The following is a 20,792-nucleotide window of genomic DNA, read 5'->3' on the forward strand; positions in this document are numbered from 1 at the left end:
CCCTCTTGGTCCTCTACCTCCCAGCTTCCGTTCATCACTACTTTTTGGGACACCCTGTATTGTAATTAACCCCCCCATATATTAATCTGACGCGCTCGAATAATATTACTTAAATTTTTTACCCTTTCTTCATAGCGATTAAATCGCCACTTAAATCGTCAGATTAACGTATACTTTTTTTCAGTGACGTCCTGGAGCATGCAAAATATCAATATCTAACGCGCTTGAGTATTTCCAAGCCAATTTTTTTCTTTTTTAAATTAAAAAAAATCAAAAAACCCTTCCCCACCGCTAAAAGTGAAAACATTATAGGACCTTTTTTTCTCGCTATGGTCTAATCTACCAATTCTAATAGGTTCCCGTGACGCTCGAGTAAATCCACATTTAGCATCCTGGGCTCCCCTACTATTATGTTTCCACAAATGGATAGCGTAATTCTAGAGAAAGATATAAACTTACATACTTAATTTGTTAAGTTATAGAAAACGCGAGTTGAAAGCTAGTTTAAAATAATAAATTTCCCTTACATAAACACATCTATAAATATAAAATAATCATACCATCTTAGGTTGATGTGAACAAGTTTATATGCTAGTACAAAAATAGGAAACCTGAATTAAATCTAGGCTACGACGGCCATGTTTGTACCGTTAAGCCTGCCTTATATGTCTCTTAGGTAACCCAGGACCATTGTTAGTAAAAATGAATGAAACTTGATGATATAAATAACTCAAGATAAACAGAACTTTCTCGTATTATTTTAAATATGAAAGTGTGATTCTTTATTTGCTTTGGTATAACTTAAGAATTACTTCACTACATAGTATAAAACAAAGTCGCTTTTTCTGTCCCTATGTCCCTTTGTATGCTTAAATCTTTAAAACTACGCAACGGATTTTCATGCGGTTTTTTTAATAGATAGAGTGAGTCAAGAGGAAGGTTTTAGACAAAGCGGGCGAAGCTGCGGGCGGTAAGCTATAGTTTAACTAATAATCGTAAATCATACAATTTTACCTTATCTGAAAATAATTCATATTATTAAATATTAAGTATATGACTTTATTTAATGACGTGAATTTACAATACTAGAATACCATAAACCGGTCACCCATCCAAAACCTGACCGCGCCTTGATCCTTAACCCGCTTATCGTTCACAGACGGAATGCATCTAAAAATGTATTCTCAATTAGTATTTTCTCTATGCAAATATGTACCACATTTACCAAAATTTTATATTAATTTATCTCTTTCATTAAATTTATAGATATGACTATATGAGTAGGTATCACCTTACTTTTTTATAGTAAAAAATGAAGTCCCGTATCCCCGTAGTGGGGTAAGGGGCAGATGCATTATGCATACATCTGTTTCACTGATCGATTTTCTTTAGGGACAAGTAGGTGATCAGCCTTCTGTGTCCTGCCAGACCGAGACATTTTTTTTTTCTTCGTCTCCACCGGGAATCTAACCCAGGACCCTCGGTTCTACGCTCACGCGTCAACCACTGTACCAAGGAGGCGGTCACATATCATGAGGCGATCATTTAAATCGTATGTATTGATGTATGATCAATACAAATTTACCCTACCACTCAAAAAGACAGAATCAGAATCATTTTTAATGTAATATGGACACAGTACAATTTTAAACACCAATCAGACTGACAAATTACCAAAGTTAATTCATTATAATAAGAGCCAGTCTCACCATTTGCTGATTAACCTTTAACTGACGTGGTATACGTCTCACAGACGTCGTTATTTTTATTATGACAATATTTTTCAAATAACGTGACGTGCAGCGTTATCCCTCCCGCTACCTTCCCATCTCGCCATCTTGTTGCCGCCAGTCACGGCCACCAGCGCACCGAGTGCACAGGTGTTCCCACAGGAGCGATCGCCGTCTCACAGACGTAAGTACGGTGTTTATGTACAAAAACTAAGCATGTCTCTTGGTCGTCACCTCTGTGTTTACGTAGGTAGCCACATAGGGTCTCGTTGACGTCACATCGGTTTTAATTTTATTCAATTTCGCAGAATGCCTAGAAAAAAGAAATCTGCACCAAAGAGTATGCCACAAACACCTATGCTAGCTAGGAGTATGCCAAGGAAACGGGAAAGAACCCCAGTTGAAAGATCAACTTCTCCACCGGCACTGCATTGGACCAACCGACATGCCTGAACCTCCTCCGTCTCTAAAAGCCAAGCTAATCCGGAACCTGGAACTCGGAAGACGTATGCAATATGTCCAAGTTGCCTAAAAAGAAGTAGAAAGTACTATTGTTATCAATGCAGAAAGCCAATGCGTCTTACATGCTGTCTTCAAATATGCAATGACTGTATACTACGACGTTGAAAATGTACCGAATATGTGCCTTGTCATTTTTTTTGTTATTGAAGAAAGACTAATTATTTTTGTTATTTTTTAATTATAATACAAAGAAGTAAAGATTATTTAAGTTCATTTGTCGATTGATGAGTAGATTTATAAAAAAAAAGAGTTCCTAAATTTACCTAAGCAATTATAGTGTATTCATAAATAAATGTTGATTATTATTAAATTAAGGACAGTAGTTTTATTTTATCTGTAATTAATTGTTCTAAAACATGTATGAATCAATTTGTAAAACCGTTACAGTATAGTTTTGTTTAATTTATATTATTTTATTTCAATTTAATTTTTAACGTCTATGAGACGGTACTGCGGCGTTAAAGTTACATTTAGACCAGGACGTCAGCCAAAGGTTAAGTCCCTGATAGCTTTCCTTTTATGACATATTATTTAATATTTTCATGTTACATTTTAACTACCAGATAAGCTAATCTATACCAATAAAAAATTGGAGTGTCTGTTTGTGATATTAAAAAAATAGCTTTTTACTAAATGCATATGGATTATGGGTGTATAAATGGTATTTATATGTATAGAAAAAAAGTAATTTTTGTCTGTCTGTTTGTTCTGGCTAATCTCTGGAACAGCTGAACCTATTTTGACAGGACTTTCACTGACAGATAGCTGATGATATTAGCTAGTTGGAGTAACTAAGGCTACTTTCAATTTTGATATTTCATAAGAATTACGAACATTAAAAGGTAAATTACGCAGGTGAAACCGCAGGACACAGCTAGTCAGAAATATCCTAAAGTTATGAAACAATGTACCTACCATACTACAGAGTCAGGAAATAAAAATAGCCTCAATAACATAATATGTTTACATTACTGAATATTATGAGTCAATTGTTGACATAAACTACTTGCAACTTGATATTTTTAATAACATCCTTTCTTCACTTGCATTGCTTATACAATGAAATTATTTTGATATGAAATTCTTAAGTACCTACTAAATTTTATGTAAGTACTTATACTATATAAATATTACATAAGTACCTTCTTACACTTATTATTTCAAAGTATATTATACTGAAACTAGCGGTCCGCCGCGGCTTTGCCCGTGGTACATATGAAAAATAGATGTTGGCCGATTCTCAGACTTACTCGATATGCACCGAAAATTTCATGAGAATCGGTCCACCCGTTTCGGAGGAGTATGCAGTCTAACATTGTGACACGAGAATTTTATATATAAGATATTTCTGGTATGTTTGTCTTAACTCTTAAGTGATATATTTAAGTTTTATTTTTTATTCCATGTTACCTTGGCGAGTAAACTAATCTATTACATAAATACCTAACTAATAAAAAAAGCATGTGTGCCGAGCACACGTGTCAGAAGTGAAACTTCTTTGGCAAAATTCAAAGATATCAAAATCGTTGCCCAAGAACTGTTTCCTTAATACTATTGTGATTATATATTTTCTTTTTTATCGTTTTATCTTTGATTAATTTGTAAACGCTCATACTGCAGAGATTATAAATAATATGTAATACAGAATACTGTATATTGAAATGAATTTAAAAGAGCAACTATGGAATTTCTTGCTGGTTCTTCTCCATAGATACTGCTTTCTGAATCGGTGGTAGTTAATTGTTAAAAATGTTATGACAATTCAAAAGTGCTTCTAAAAGAAGTTTTATTGAATAAATAAATGTTTAATTTTGAGTTTATATATAAAAAATAATTAAACAAAAAGTACATATTAAATTTAGATCAGTGTTAAATCTCAAAGAAATTCTTTCCTTGTTTCCATACCTACTAGTTGCAGTTACAACTAGATTTCCGCCTGCGGCTTCGCCCGCGTTTTCAAAGGAAAACCCCCATAGTTCCCATTCCCGTGGGATTTCCGGGATAAAACCTATCCTATGTGTTAATCCAAGTTACCCTCTATATGTGTGCTAAATTTCATTGTAATCGGTTCAGTAGCTTATGCGTGAAAACCATACATACATACATACATACATAATTACAAACCATTCCTCTTTATAATATTAGGATAGATATGTACGAATATGTAAATTACAATCCTAAAAAACGATAACAACTTAACTGTCATCGCTAAGCTGTAACTTACACTACTTGCAAGCACATAACTGTACAACTTGACTCTCTGATTTTCAAACCTGTTTTGCTACTTTGCTTTAAATAGACTGGGATGAACCTAGATTTATGGAATGTCTAGACATAGGAAGCATTTTGTAATACTGAAAATCTGTACTAGTAATATTAAGATGAGTTTGTTTGTTTGAACGTTCTTATCTCAAGAACTACTGGACCAATTTCAAATTCTTTCACCGTTGGATATGTACATAATCCCTGAGTGCTATAGGCTATATGTACCTCAGGCAGGGATTGACTGCTAGTATGATATATTATACTGAATCAATTTGGATTGGAATATAGACTGTATACTAGAATAATAACTATGCTAATTAAAATTTATTTACATTACATTGTATAATACACCCTTCTTGGTACAGTGGTTGACGCGTGAGCTAAAACTTGTCCCTAAAGAAAATCGATCAGTGAAACAGATGTATGCATAATGCATCTGCCCTTTACCCCACTACAGGGACACGGGACTTCACACACATTTTATAATAACACCTGATAAACTTATTAAAACATTGACCTTATAACTACGGATATGTAGTATCTAATTTTTGTATCTGTATGTTTTATATTTAATAAATATCTGCTTTAATTTATCACTGCATTATTTTATGGTATCTTCATATAACATTCTCCACTAAGCTCTTTTACGCACATAGTCCTCATTACAATATCTTGTAAGCTTTAATTTTCACTTTGGTATGTTTGCAATTTGTAATTCATATTTTAATCTATTACTATATATTAACTAGTGTTAATCTGTGACGGTTTTATTAGTTTTTAAAGTGAAACTTTTATTACAACGTTTCAAACTTTTTGGTCTGTGTAGCGCATGTCGCGTGACGGTCGGCTGCCGAGTAGGTATAAACTTATAAAGCAGTGTTCAGAACCGTTCGAACAGTTTCACTTTTACCGTGGTTTCATAAAACACACAACATTTTTTAAATAATGAGTCTTCGGTCTAATATAATAATTTATATAATAATTTATATTAGACCAAAGTCTATGGTAGAATTACCATAAATACTTTTTTCGTAAACCTACATATATTATACAGATAAAAAAGGACAGACCATAGAGTATACACAATATTGATACCTATGTAGTACTATTAGCATTACAGTTAAGACCTAGGCTTTATTCTAGGACACAGTTTAGCATTAATTAACGGAATTAGGTAACCAGTGACGCTTATGTGATAGACGACTTCCACAGGCCATATAAGTCAACTAGCTGTGCCCCGCGGTTTTACCTGCATTGTGCTGCTCCTGTTGGTCTTAGCATGAAGATATATAGCCTATAGCCTTCCTCAATAAATGGGCTATCTAACACCGAGGGAATTTATCAAAACAGACAATTAGTTTTTGAGATTAGTCAACACTTCAGCTTTATAATATTAGGATAGATATAAATATGGTACTAAGTTACTATCTATCTGTGTCTGTTTGTCTGTGCTAAACTCAAGAACAACTGCACCAATTTTCATTATATTTTTGTCAATAAATATAGAATAGTTCTCAAGGTAGGCATAATTTGTTAAGTTTTAGTTAGACAGCTATTATAAAAATTAAAAAATTATTCGCATAAACTCACTACTAAGTGGATTTGGTTAATTCTTTCAATAGAAAGCTATGTTATTTTTAAGTATTTTTACTCAGTCCATTTTATAAAAATAAACTCTTATAACTAGATATACTTAAAATTGCAGATGAAAAAGATGAACTATTACTTGCTTTTGTGCATGGATAAAACCGAAGGCACCGCTATTATCTAATCAAACTGAAAATCACTTTTGTATAGAACAACAGACCTACCTTGATTTATTTATTATTTTAGGTTTTAACTGATATAATTGCGAAACTTAATTTGTTTAGAAAATAATAATTCAATGAGGCTACAGAATAACATAGATTAGCACAGTAGCATAACTACAAGAGATAAATAAAAGCAAAACAGTGCAAGAATAGCTAGTTCAATTTTAAAAGCATCCCTTTGTATGACCTTTTTGCATTCCCCTAACAATATACATACTCTTGAATCCTGAAAACTCTGCCAACAGGGTTGAGTAGCGCTTGTTAATTATGAATTTGTATGTCAGTAATGTATGTTGTATCTTTCAGTTACTGTATGTGTACAATTGTTTGTTGTATATAATCTATATTTTCAACATTTTTGACAGTTTTTGCTAACATTTGGCGCAATAAAATCAATGTAGAATAAAATCAATGTATCTAGTACTTGAGTAAGGTAAATAAATACCATAGACTACAAATTACGGACTGAAATTAAAAAATACGATCACGTAATGTTTGTTTTCAAGTTGTTTTCATTCACGAGTGAAAATGTCAGATCGATACTATTAACGACATAAAATAACAGTCATAACAACAATACATTTCACCGTTTAAAATGTCACAGAACAATGGTTATAGATTCCTGATAGTGATAAAAATCATCACGCGATCATAAAACATTATCTATCCTGAGCAATTTGAATATATTATGCGGGTCACAGACTATTTTATTATTCATTATCTGTCGCATGAAACCTTTTCCAGTGTCATTATGGTACGCTTATCACTGAAAAAATTACAATTCCAATTTCGAACATCGAACCTTTTATTTTTAAATGCACACTGGTTACTGGTTAGTCATAGATGAATATTAAACACGAAAATAATGTTACAGATTAAAAATATGTTTGTTTACTAACCTTAGTGTTTCAGGATTGAAATCACAACAATATTTTATCACTCATATCATTATATCACTGATCGCACTATCAGAAACACAACATCAGCCAGAACCAAACCGGCTTGTATCGAACCGATATTAAACCATGGGGAAAATATGCATTTTTTATTACCCCTATCGATTTTACCGCCACGATTGTACTGAACCGAAAATATTTAACTGTAGTCTAAACAGGTTCTATACAACAATATCACTTGGAGCACCTTAGTAATTTCATTAATAACACCTAATATCGATTCCCACAAAACGACAATTCAAACACTGCCCGATAAATTCATTATTTCTTGTTCACCTTACATAACACGCTGCGATTCGTGATCGATTGTGATACATAAATTATTATTTATAAATTCAAAGTTTACTATGCTATGTTTTGAGGATTTTCCGTGTCATTTTTCTTTATACAAAGGTTCTAAATACGTATTATGTGCACGCACAACCATCACGGTGAACGCTCGCGATGACACTAAACTCTGTATAGATGTCGCATTACTTTCGGCCATTATAGAAAATGGCGACCGATGTGAGATGTCAAGTATCATCAGGCGAAATTTTGCCTTATTGCTTACGAAATTGGAATTACATTGCCATATATGAGATTAGCCCCGAAACTATTCGATCGTATTATGCGACTAATTCAAATTGCCGCGTAATTCGGGTCTGTTATTCGGGAATATGTGTCTATTTGTCTATTCGCATTAGAAAAAGTATCTTTCTCTTCCACTTGGATGCGTTTTCGAACAAATAAATTTTATTACGCTTGCGCGACACATCTCGTTGTTATTGCAACATTCGACTTAATTTGAATAAAAATAAGGCATAGACATGGCATAGAAATAATATTTTTTGTAACAAAGATAATGTAGAGTAACTATAATACAGTTATGAGTGGGTATCGCAGCCAGAGACAATGGGATAATTTTTTTATGAAGGTAGTCGAATGAAATCTTTGTTTTATTATTTTTTGTACGATTTACGCCTGCATTTTAACCGACTTATAGAAGAAAAGGTGTGTTACATTATTAATTATACTGGAGTACCGGAGAATGGAATGGTATATTGGTTTATTTATTTATTAACTATTATTAATTGAAAATCATAAATGTCAAGAAAAATTTAATTTTAAAATTTGTTATACCTACATTTCATTTCTTTGCTTTACTTTAGAAAATAACGTAAATACGAATGTTAGTAAATAAAGCATGTAAAATGTCATACTTTTGAGTCCCGCAATTTAGTATGTGCATTGATAAAATAGGTATGGCATGAATGTGTGTTACTCAATCACGCAAGAACTGCTAAACGAATCTGAAACGGAGATAGATTGAGATTCTGCTCCATACATACCTAGGTGTGACCTATAATATAATATTTTATAATCTATACCAATAATAAAATTGGAATGTCTGTTTTATTATCAAAATAACCGCTTTTAATTAAATGCATATACCAAAACAGTAATTTTGTCTGTATGTTTGTCTGTTTGTTCCGGCTAATGTCTAGAACGGCTGAACCGATTTCGATGGGACTTTCATTGACAGCTATGGTTGATGTTATAAGGAGTAACTTGGGCTTAATTTTTTATTCTGATATTCCCACAGGAACAAAGGAATTACGCGGGTGAAGACGCGGGACGCAGCTAGTTTAATATAAAAAAAACTGTCAAAAAGCTTTGTACAGAACCCCGTTGTGCATGTATCAACTTACACTTAACCAGATGCAATTCAACTTACTCTAAGTTAAGATTAAGTTACATAATAAGCTTATTATGCGTATATAGGTTAGAACACTTGTCGCGCCAATTATACATATATGTATATGTGTCAAGGTTTTACTTGCCTCGGTACTGGTTTAATTAATTTTAGAGTTCCATTTTGGGGCCCCAGTGCACTATAATAGAGGCCCCATGTGAAAATTTTGCTTTATGACGTCCATACAAACGAAAGATCTTTAAATTGTGTTCAATATGATATACATTATATAATTAAATTAATTCAGAAATATCTCTGTCCTTTTCATTTTCATTCGTTTTAAAACATTAATTCATTCATTCCTTCATTTCCAGATTTAGTCCTATAAACTAGGCTTCGGAGTGGCAGCAACAAAAAAAATGTGTGTGTGTACTAGTGTACTCACGTAAGAAGTGAAACTTCCTTATGACCTTATTTGTCAAAAAATAATTTACTATATGAAACTTTACAGAAATACGGCGAATCACGCATGGTAGGGATAAGAAAAAGATGCCGCGTAACTGAAAAATGTCACGCGTAACGAAAAAATGTAACACTAAATTTTTTTCCAACCCCGATAAAGAAGTTTCACTTCAAAAACGCAAAATATTGACAATAGGTCATCATTTCAGAAGCTTAAGAATATTACTCTAGCAGAGATCCTGATAATAGTTGGGCTTAGCTGTAGCAACAACGATAGGAAGAAAAAATTGTGAAAATGGGGCCTTAAAACATGCCCTGACGTTATAGGGCCATATACGAGAGGCCTCGCTGTAAGAGGGTCATATAGCAGACACGATAAGAACAACAAACTACCAGCAAATATGGTGAAATAGAGCCCTATAACAGAGGCCCCGTGGTAATAAGGCCCTATAACAGAGGCCCCATCAATATGTCACCTAGGTGACTATTGACCCGTAATAGGTACACCCTTGACATTTTCACGAACTGTGTATGATTATACGAGTTAAAACAATCTCTATTAGTTTTATTAATGAGCGAGTATGTTTGTGTATAGTTTCAAAAAGGTTACTGAAAATATTTTTATTAAAGTAGAACTAGCTGTGCCCTGTGATTTTACCTGCAGTGCTCCGCTCCTGTTGGTCTAAGCGTGATGATAATATGCCTATAGCCTTCCTCGTTAAATGGAGCTATCTAACACCGAAATATTTTTTCAAATCGGACCAGTTGTTATTGAGATTAGAGCGTTCAAACAAACAAATTAAAAAAAAAAATGTGTGCGTGTACTAGAGTACATACGTAAGAAGTGAAACTTCTTTATGTCCTTATTTTTCAAAAAATAATTTACTATATACAATATTAAAGAAATACGTTAGTCACACGCTCGTCGCTACCTACTTAAATATTTACACCGGCCGCTGCTGCAACTCGCTCGCTTCGCTCGCTCGGCTCGTGCGGTAGTTCAAAAGTTAACCTAAAGGTAGCATTCGGATCTGGGCGGTCGCGACCCGGCAGCCGCTGCCCCGCAGCCGCGACCGTGGTCGCGCTTCATTACGCTCACTTCATTTACGCTTAAAGTTTCATTCATTTATTATTATTTATAAAATATATAATAATGCATTTAATCGAAAGTTTTTGACATGTGAGAAAATACCATAATTATTTCCAATAACATGAAGTCTACAATTAGAAAGTTTAATATTTTTGTCCAAAAACATATTGTGTCGACGACTGTACCCCATTTTACGTTAGTATGTAGAAGTTTACAATCAAATTTAATGGTTTTCTAGGTCAAAAGTCAAGCAAAAATTGGACTGATATTGGGCACTATTTCAAGCACAATTTTTTGAGACGTAAATTGTTCCTATAGCTCGTTCGATATTCGCGCGCTGAGGTGAGTATGCTGGGCGTAGAACCTACGCCCAGCATACTCACTGAACGAAGCCTGTAACTCCGAAGTTATTCGAGCACTGTTTTTTCTTTTTGGGCACCGTTTGGCACTATTTGGGAACTATTTTTTGAAGTATGAATTATGTTTGAAGCGTATACAGATTCTCCGGACGGAGGTGAGTATGCTGGGCGAAACCTTCGTCCAGCATACTCATCGAACTATGGCTATAACTTCGCAAGTACAAGAGCACTATTTTTTTCCTTTGGGCACTATTTAGCACTATTTCAGAACAGTTTTTTGACATTCATGAAATATCAGGATTCCATGGTGAGTTGTGGTGAGTATGCTGGACGAAGGGACACCCAGATCCGAATGCTACCTTAAGATGCTCGTCGCTTCGCTCCTCGCTACCTATTTGAATATTTACGCCGGCCACTGCCGTTTTCAGCTTATAAAGGATTTCGACTTAGGCGGATTTTGATTGGACAGAGAGTTTGAGGTTTATTCTTATAAATTTTGAATTCATAAAATTATAATTGAACACCTGACACCAATCAAGCAAACACGTGTTTACGTGAGTCATAGATTTATTATCGTATACTCGTAAAATGTTTTCTAAGAAACAATAGTGTACTTACATTGTCGGCACGTTCTTAAAGTCGGTAACTTATTTTTGTTCGAACAATAGAGGTAATAAATTCCTAATGATCAAGTTGTAAAGGTTGTAAAATAAAAAATATTCTATATTAAAACGTATATATAATATGTGCGTCATTAATTTCTGACTGTTTCGAAATTTGGTGTAAAATAAAATAGTGTGAATTAAGACAGAGGTTAAGCTTAAATAACTTGAAAAATAAATAACATGATCTCGCCCACGTGTTGGTGTTTTAAAAAATTCAATCAAAAACTGAGGTTAACTTTAAATACAATTTTAGAAAAATAAATACCACAATCAACATTCAAGTATTAGAAAAAATTGATACCATAATTCCACCCACGTGTTAGTGTATTGAAAAATACAATCAAAAAGTGAGGTTAATCATAAATAACTTAGAAAAATAAATACCATTATTACACCTAAGTATAAGAAAAATAGATATAATTACTTATTTACTTTTTTTAGAAATTCACTGGAATTAGAATTAAAACAAACCCTTTGATTTTCGAGTACGGCGTAACGCGTCACGCGCGCGGCGTAACGGCAAAAATGTCTCACAAAATTTTTGTCCACCCCCGATAAAGAAGTTTCACTTCAACAAACTGTTCAGCTTTATAATATTAGTATAGATAGATAGCTTAGACTGAAAATGAACAGTGGATATATACTTATGAGAAAATCTTTTTTGAAATCGGTCCAGTTCTTGAGATTAGTGCGTTCAAATAAACAAATAAACAAACTCTTTATGTATCTATTATTAGTATAGAAGTAGATTATATGTATATTATTTACCCGGGCGGAGTCGGGGCAAGCAACTTGTTAGAGACAAATATCTTTTTAATTCTAAGACATAACTAAACACGATAAAACAGATATAATTAACATATATTAATGAATAAATCGCGTATAAAATCCGTTAATATCTTTAATTTCTTAATGTGTAATACTCGCGTAAAATCAAACACTGGAAAATACTAAGATACACAGATTTTTCATGTTTTTCAGTTGTAGTCAGTACTCAGTAGTTGTAATATCACAATGTGCCAACGATATCATCCTCATATATACAAATCACAATCCAAATATAAAATTTTCTCATTTTTTTCAGTTAGTCATAGCCTCCTATAGCCTATAGTAACTGTAGTGTTTGAGTAAAGTATAGGTACTATATCCCCGGATGTCTCGGGTTCGCGGGTAGTGGGGAGCACAGTCACGCAGCAGCATCAGGCGTGAGCGGACGTGTGTTTACCCTAGTTACTGGCGACGTAACGAGCCATTCCCATCCATTGCGTATACGAGTGTGAACACGTATCTACATTTGGCGACGAGGATAAAGGTCAGACCTATAATTTTAAATAATTATTCTTAGAATTTATAAAAAAAGGGAGGTAGATTACTAATGTTATTACGTTACGTTTTCCTTTTGTTCAAGTCGTAAGCGATAATCATGATTTAGGCTTTGAGTTTGACACATAGGATGCTTACCTACTTACGTACGCGACGTCAAGGCACTAAACTAAACGTAACACTAACCTGACGCCGCGCTAATATTATGTCAAACGTGTTGTACCAGTATATTTTATATGGTTGTAATGCGCAGTAACTACTGTATACTGCTAAACAGATTACCAAGCGTGAAGCGCCAGCGCTGGGTGTACCTACTCAGACGCTTGACGTCTAACGTTATAATTTTCATAAAATTTATATTAGCGTCAGATGAAATATTTGCTTTTTTAATGTATTTGAGTACATAATTATTGTAAAACGGATATTATTAGTTAGGAAAAAACCTAGCGTGTACAAAATTATTGTATTATGATAATTCTTACTTATATACTCATGACACAAACAATGATATTCTGCTAAATGATTTCTCTTTATAACATGATCTTAATAGCTTCACCTACTTGTATTAAGTTAGTCCTTCAGACTAGATTTTAACCCATTTTGAACGGGCAGATTTGGTTCAGTATATTTTGCATACTTATCAGGGATCGGTGGTAAATGGTAATGCAATAGTTCTTAACGCACTAATGACACACGGGCTTTGCTTAGCGAGGCACTAGTCAATCGGTATGACATGAGCAGAGCGTGACACTAAAGCTACGCGGTGCTAAGTACGTGCACTGTCTGCCAAAGTTATTATATTATGTAGTTACCCACATGAGGTTAAATAAGCCAAACAAAGCGGCCAATGATTTTGTATCATAAATCTTGTAGATTGTATTAACTAAATATTATGATTTAATTATGTAATTGCTGAGCTCTGTTTTATAATAGTAAATAATATGTACATTTATAGGGCTGTAACTACTTATTATAAATAATAATTATATTTTATAATATAGTCGGTATCAGAACAATTAATAAATATGACATGATCATTTTGTTTCGAAATAGAAGACTTTATGTGCCACCATAAAAAAAATGCAATTCTTAATAATCAAATAAAATTAAAAAGAAGAAATAGCAATAGCGGCAAAAAGGATTACCGCAAAGCAGCAACCATTAATTGAAGGGTATGGCTGCTCATAGGAGACCACGTGACTGTACGGATGCAATAATTTTCTAATAAATATTACGTATATTATGACACTGTATGATAGACATAATTTATATTTGTTTATATTATAATATGTTGTCGTAAAAAGTAAATGAAGACATAACTTATTCCTCTTCTACGTATTAGTTGTTCAAATATACTTAATTCATATAATATCCGCCTACGGCCTACTGTACCTTAACCTCCTTTGCTGTTATTTATTGTCTTTCTGTCAACTTCATCTGTGTGTTCAATAAAGTATTTTTATTATTTATTATTATTACACTCTTTACGCGTGCACACTGCACAGTACCCGCTGTACACATTTGTATGGCCATAAAACTATTTAGAGTATTAAGTCGGAAGTTTTATGTAGGTACTACAACTTATACTTACTGGATACAAAATCTATTAACTGTACTGTAGTATCTTATAGCGAATTGTGTACCGACTAAATGAAATAAAATTATGTAAGTAGTATCCAAAAGAAAGATATAACTTTATAATTGATCTACGCTTGATCTACGTATTTCGCTTAATATTAAGTATGCAATTGTAAATATTAATTTTATATTCGATCAATATATACATACTGGCTGACCCGACAGAAGTTGTCTTAATTATGAATATGAACGGTCAAACGCGTAGTCTTCTAATTATTAAATAGCGCCATCTATTGAATACTTACTCAATCCAGTCAATAGATGCCGCCATATTATGTAAGAATCGATTGGAGTTAACAGATACACAGAGAACTGACTATCAAATAATAAAAAAAAAATATATATTTTTGCGACTATAAACTGAAATGTAACCTATTCATCTTCAAGTTAGACGAGACTGCACACTGGGTGCAAATCAAATCTATATATACAAGGCTCAAGGGTGACTGTGTGTCTGTCAAGTGATCTATCGGCGCGCAGCCCAAACCACTGGACGTATCGGGCTGAAATTTGGCATGCAGGTGGATGTTAGGACGTAGCTGTAGGCGTCCGCTGAGAAAGGATTTCCCGAAAGTCTTGCGGGAGCGGGGAAAGGCGGTTATGCACGTACGGGGTCGTGGGCGGAAGCTTGTTTAAAATAAAAATAATGAATAAAATTATTGGTTTATGCAAGATATATAGGCTGTACGAGCCTTCATTAAATGTAAATCGTGCGTGATTGGTTGTATAGGCAGTACGAGCCTTCATTAAATGTAAATCGTGCGTGATTGGTTGTATAGGCAGTACGAGCCTTCATTAAATGTAAATCGTGCGTGATTGGTTTATAGGCAGTACGAGCCTTCATTAAAAATGTAAATCGTGCGTGATTGGTTTATAGGCAGTACGAGCCTTCATTAAAAATGTAAATCGTGCGTGATTGGTTGTATAGGCAGTACGAGCCTTCATTAAATGTAAATCGTGCGTGATTGGTTGTATAGGCAGTACGAGCCTTCATTAAATGTAAATCGTGCGTGATTGGTTGTATAGGCAGTACGAGCCTTCATTAAAGGTAAATCGTGCGTGATTGGTTTATAGGCAGTACGAGCCTTCATTAAAAATGTAAATCGTGCGTGATTGGTTTATAGGCAGTACGAGCCTTCATTAAAAATGTAAATCGTGCGTGATTGGTTGTATAGGCAGTACGAGCCTTCATTAAATGTAAATCGTGCGTGATTGGTTGTATAGGCAGTACGAGCCTTCGTTAAATGTAAATCGTGCGTGATTGGTTGTATAGGCAGTACGAGCCTTCATTAAATGTAAATCGTGCGTGATTGGTTGTATAGGCAGTACGAGCCTTCATTAAATGTAAATCGTGCGTGATTGGTGACATAGGCTGTACGAGCCTTCATAAATTGTAAATCGTGCGTTATTTGTTATATAGGCTATATGAGCCTTCATTAATAGTAAATTGTACGTAATTGTTATATAGACTGTATGAGCCTTCATAAATTGTAAATCCTGCGTAATTGGTTATGTAGGCTGTACGGGCCCTCCAAACCTTATGTAAAAGTAGTCTGAGCAGGACGGGCCGTTCGTCTTGAATTTGCGATAGCTGTATAGGCCTCATTTTAAAATGTAAACTATACGTATATTGTATGTTGTTTGTTAGCAGTAGGCAGTATGAGCCTTCATTATATTAATGCATACAGACCATTTTTAAAGTGAAACTTTTATTACATCTGCATCGTCTCAAACTTTTTGGTCTGTGTAGCGCATGCCGCGTGACGGTCGGCTACCGAGTAGGTATAAAGCAAGTTTCACTTTTACCGTGGTTTCATAAAACCACACAACATTTCTTGTAATTTTAATGAGTACTTTTTGTGTGATATATTGATAAAACATTTGACTTAATAATTAATGATGGTATATAGTTACTGTATTCACTTTTTTATGTTATTGTAATGATTTAAATGTTGTGTGCAGTTTTAATTGGGTTGTAATCTTAATACTGATTAATTTAGTAAGTTGATTTAAATGTTTGTGGATTATATCATGTAACTGTGCCTTATATAAATAATAAATAAATAAATACGTACCGGTGTTATCACATAAAATCAAACCTGATTTTAGGTTGTCCCTATTGGACTAAAGAATGACTAACTTACTTTTCCTCCTGGTATACTCGACCTAGAAGATGACAATGCAACACTTGCTTTTTGTTGGAAAAGATGGAAAAGGTGTTCTTGGATTTTCTTGGACGCGCGAAAGGCGCCGAAAAAAATAGGGCCACTTTGTTATTGTTAGGTGGATCTGAGTTACAGGAGACTATTTACAGTCTACCTGAAATATATGTAACTGATTCTGAAGGAGTCGGTGTAGTTATTTGCCACAGCTATAGGAAAATAAGACGAGAAGCTACAGTGGGGAGTCTATGTTAGCACTGCCGCTGCTAGAACCAGCTCAGCTGCGTACAGTTCGGAACATGAGGCATCATTTCACGTATAAAGATACGACTAGATTGGATTATTAACTACTTTCATGACATATGGTTACTATGGGGCTTGGCAGCAGATATTGAAACTGTTCTTATATTGCACAAATGGCCCATACGCATTTATATAAATTGCGTGCGCGGGACTCACTAAGAGATACTGGCATCCTTACAGTAACTTCACAGTATATAATTAAATTTTAATAACGTTTTAAATGTACGCAATAATACTGCAATAATACGCAAGAGAAGGAGATAGACATTGTAATCACATAAGGAACAAAATAAAATTGACATGCTATTTTCCGGCTCTCTAATGGGTCAAGATATTGTACTCTTTTACAATAAAACTCCTGATAGAATTAAAGAGTTTAGTATTGGTAATTTTAAAACTTAAATATAAAACGTATTAGTTCAGTGAGCCTATTGCAGCATTAAGGAATATAATATGTATTATGGAGAATAAAAAGCCATGGAGGCTTGTCGCGTGGGATCCACGGGACAGTTCTTTGGCATCATCATTATGTTATATGTTAAATTAAATGTAATATTGTCATGATGTTAGAGGAATAGCTAAAGGGTTTCTTGCCGGTTCCATTCATAGATGATGCTTTCCGAATTGGTGGTAAAGCGTGAAATTATGTTGCGACGGTTCAAAGGAGTTTCTAGAAGAGGTCTTATTGAATGAGTAAATGTTGAGTTTGTGTTTTTATTTATCGAAAGGTATATGTTTCAACAAATAAAACAGGAATAAGGAGAGGTATTCGAGAAGTTGTAGGAAAACTGCGGAACCAAGCTGGAAAGTTGAATATACAAACAAGCTCCGAAGAACAACCGATGAAATGAAATTTTTTTGGAAAACAAGGGCATTCTCTGGAAGACAGAAAATAAAGATAAAAAATAAAGATAAAATTTCCTCTCGGTTGTATAACGAACAAAAATTTGACAATTCAGATGTTAGAGACAGGGATGTAAAAAACAATAGAAAATAACATACAGATAGAAAGAGGAGATTTTAAGGTCAATAACAAGTGATAAAGTATAATATGTAAAGGAGATGGAAAAGCGTAACAAACTGACAGCAAACTTTAAACCAACTCGAAACAGTGTAGAACGATTAGAAGGTGGATACGTACTTGTCAGAAACGTGGATACTAGCCAAAAGCATAGAAGTAATGTAACTTAATAAGAACAGAGGGAGAATGGAATGGAAGGGGTCCAGAAAGTTTAGGATACAGGTGGAGACAACGGTGATGTAAATGAAAGCGAAGAATACCGCTAATGAAATACCGAACTAAATCAGTCTGATAGCTTTCTATAATGTATGTCTATAAAGTATGTTGTAAACGATTACATTTTAATAAAAGAAAAAAATAGAATAAGGAAGGGATGTAGTGTTTGAGTAAAGTATAGGTACTATATCCCCGGATGTCTCGGGTTCGCGGGTAGTGGGGAGCACAGTCACGCAGCAGCATCAGGCGTGAGCGGACGTGTGTTTACCCTAGTTACTGGCGACGTAACGAGCCATTCCCATCCATTGCGTATACGAGTGTGAACACGTATCTACAGTAACTATTCATCCAAAAAATTAGATTTATACATTTTAAATAAACAATTTATCCAAACCAAATTGTGATCAGCGATATGGAAAATTTATTGAAAGTTTCACTTTAAACGTAAAAGAAGAAATGGGGAAAAAATAACAAAGACAGCGCCCGCGCCGCCTGAGGCAACGAGTCTTAAAAAGAATCCTAATTTTTGAACTGAGAAAACGATCATATTATTTTAACTGACAGCTCTTTGAGCGGGAAATTAGTTGTTACATTTTAGAATTCCTTTTATAGAATGATACAATATTTGGTTAATTTGAGTAAAATCAAACGGGGGCTTGAATATTTTATGATTTGGAACATTTTTTGTTTGAGATAAAAATAGTATCTAGTCGTAGCGCGCGCGCGGAGACCAATCCATAATCTATGCTATGTTTTATAGCTATGCTATGTTTTATATGCGTCATGCGAATCATAAATGTTAATAAACTTTTCTTTTAAAACTGTAAAAAAATTGTGCACCTACTTATCTACTATTAAATTTTTATTATAGGTTTAAATTAAATATCCTATACTACCATATCCTACTTGCTACTTATCCTACTAATCCTATAAATGCGAAAGTTTGTGAGCATGGATGAGTATTTTTGTTACTCTTTCACGCAAATACTACTGAACCGATTTCAATGTAATTTAGCACACATATAGAGGGTTGAACTTGGATTAACACATAGGATAGGTTTTATCCCAGAAATCCCACGGGAACGGGAACCATGTGGGTTATTCTTAGAAAACGCGGGCGAAGCCGCGGGAGGAAAGCTAATATAATAGCTAATATTAAAACTAAACCTATTTTCCTAAATCCCAAAATTCATTTAAATTCACTCCAGCTTTTAGGGATGCGTGATACAAATACATCAGTAAAAAATATATTGATTGTGCAAAAATTATTTCTTTACTATTATTGTACCTAATGTTACCTGTTGTAGGGGCTTGTTATGTGCGGGTGTAATAAAAGATGGATAACTACGCAAAGGTTATATTTCGTTAACTACATATATTTATCCGTATGTAATTAATATTCGACCTATGCGACCAACCCGCGTCCCGACAAGCCCTTAACTGTCTGTGCATAGCGCACGAACTGTTTATATATGAGTTACCGTGTGAACTTTCTTAGCGTTACACTTGAAATTCGATAACTCATAAATTGGCTTGTCGTCGCTACATCATTCCCCCCTTAAAATAAAAAAGGATATACAAGTAAAAAAATCTTACAATAAAATTAAACAATAAACAAAGGGGTATATATAAAGTGTCGCTATATAAGATTACAAAATGTTTACAATATAAAGTATAAAAAATGTTCACAATATAAATCAATCATAACGTATACAAGTGGTTAAAAGTTAACACCTAATTTCGTTAAACTATTTATGTTTTTACAAAAACTCGGTTGGGTCTTCTAAGTGGCGTGCGATAATTTTTACACGTCAATTAACACTTAGTAACATCAACATTTCAAATCTCAATACGTTCTTAACACTTGTATCGTTTAATATTACAAAGGCTATTACTATTCACTATACACTCAAAAGCCATAAATCAAAAGTACTTAAATTTCTAAGTAGTAAACATTTCAATCAATACTTAACACAAACATAAATATGAAATACCATACTTAAAACGTTACACAATGAACTCGTTTCAAAATTACTTAAGTTTTATTATTTATTAAATACGATGTGTTGATTACTAAGTATTTATTATACATTTCTAAGAAGACTTAAGAATACTTATAATCATCGTAATTCTAATAAATATAAAATAGTGGAAAAAAATTACAAATACAATACTATTACCTAAATCGTACTGGTAATCGTATAGCTCTTCCACTACGCGTGGTATGTGTATTAGACAATTCGCTACTTGGAATTAATTGTAATGGAACCTCAGTATCTGCCCCAGATGTCGTATCACTATCATCATTCAAATAATATGCAGGTTTTAGACGGTCTACAGATATTCTAACTTTCCTGCCAGTCATTTGAATGTAAAATACCTTTTCCTCTCGACTCAACACACGATAAGGACCGTCGTATGTTGGTTGTAAAGGCTTACGTACTGCGTCGTTTCTTACAAAAACATAATCGCACTTTTCTAAATCGGGGTGTATAAATATGTTCCGTCTTTCGTTCTGCCTAATAGCTACTGACTGATATTTCCTAATAGAGTCTCGTAATTTACATACATACTCAAGACTGCTATCTATTTCA

At 33.9% G+C, this 20,792-nt stretch overlaps 1 protein-coding gene across 1 annotated transcript in view; it reads right to left on the reverse strand.

The window, feature by feature from the left end:
• LOC149895837 (uncharacterized) overlaps positions 1-7,730 on the reverse strand; it is a 113,985-nt gene extending 106,255 nt beyond the window's left edge. Inside the window, exon 1 of the mRNA XM_090118689.1 lies at positions 7,228-7,730. The gene's annotated coding sequence lies outside the window, so the exon portion shown is untranslated. The remainder of the gene's footprint in view (positions 1-7,227) is intronic.
• Between the last annotated feature and the right edge of the window lie 13,062 nt (positions 7,731-20,792).

This window comes from Colias eurytheme, chromosome 30, assembly GCF_061535395.1.
Source record: "Colias eurytheme isolate Ceu_HAF_F1 chromosome 30, ilColEury1 Martin Lab GWU primary, whole genome shotgun sequence".
In the NCBI taxonomy this organism is placed as follows: Eukaryota; Metazoa; Arthropoda; class Insecta; order Lepidoptera; family Pieridae; genus Colias; species Colias eurytheme.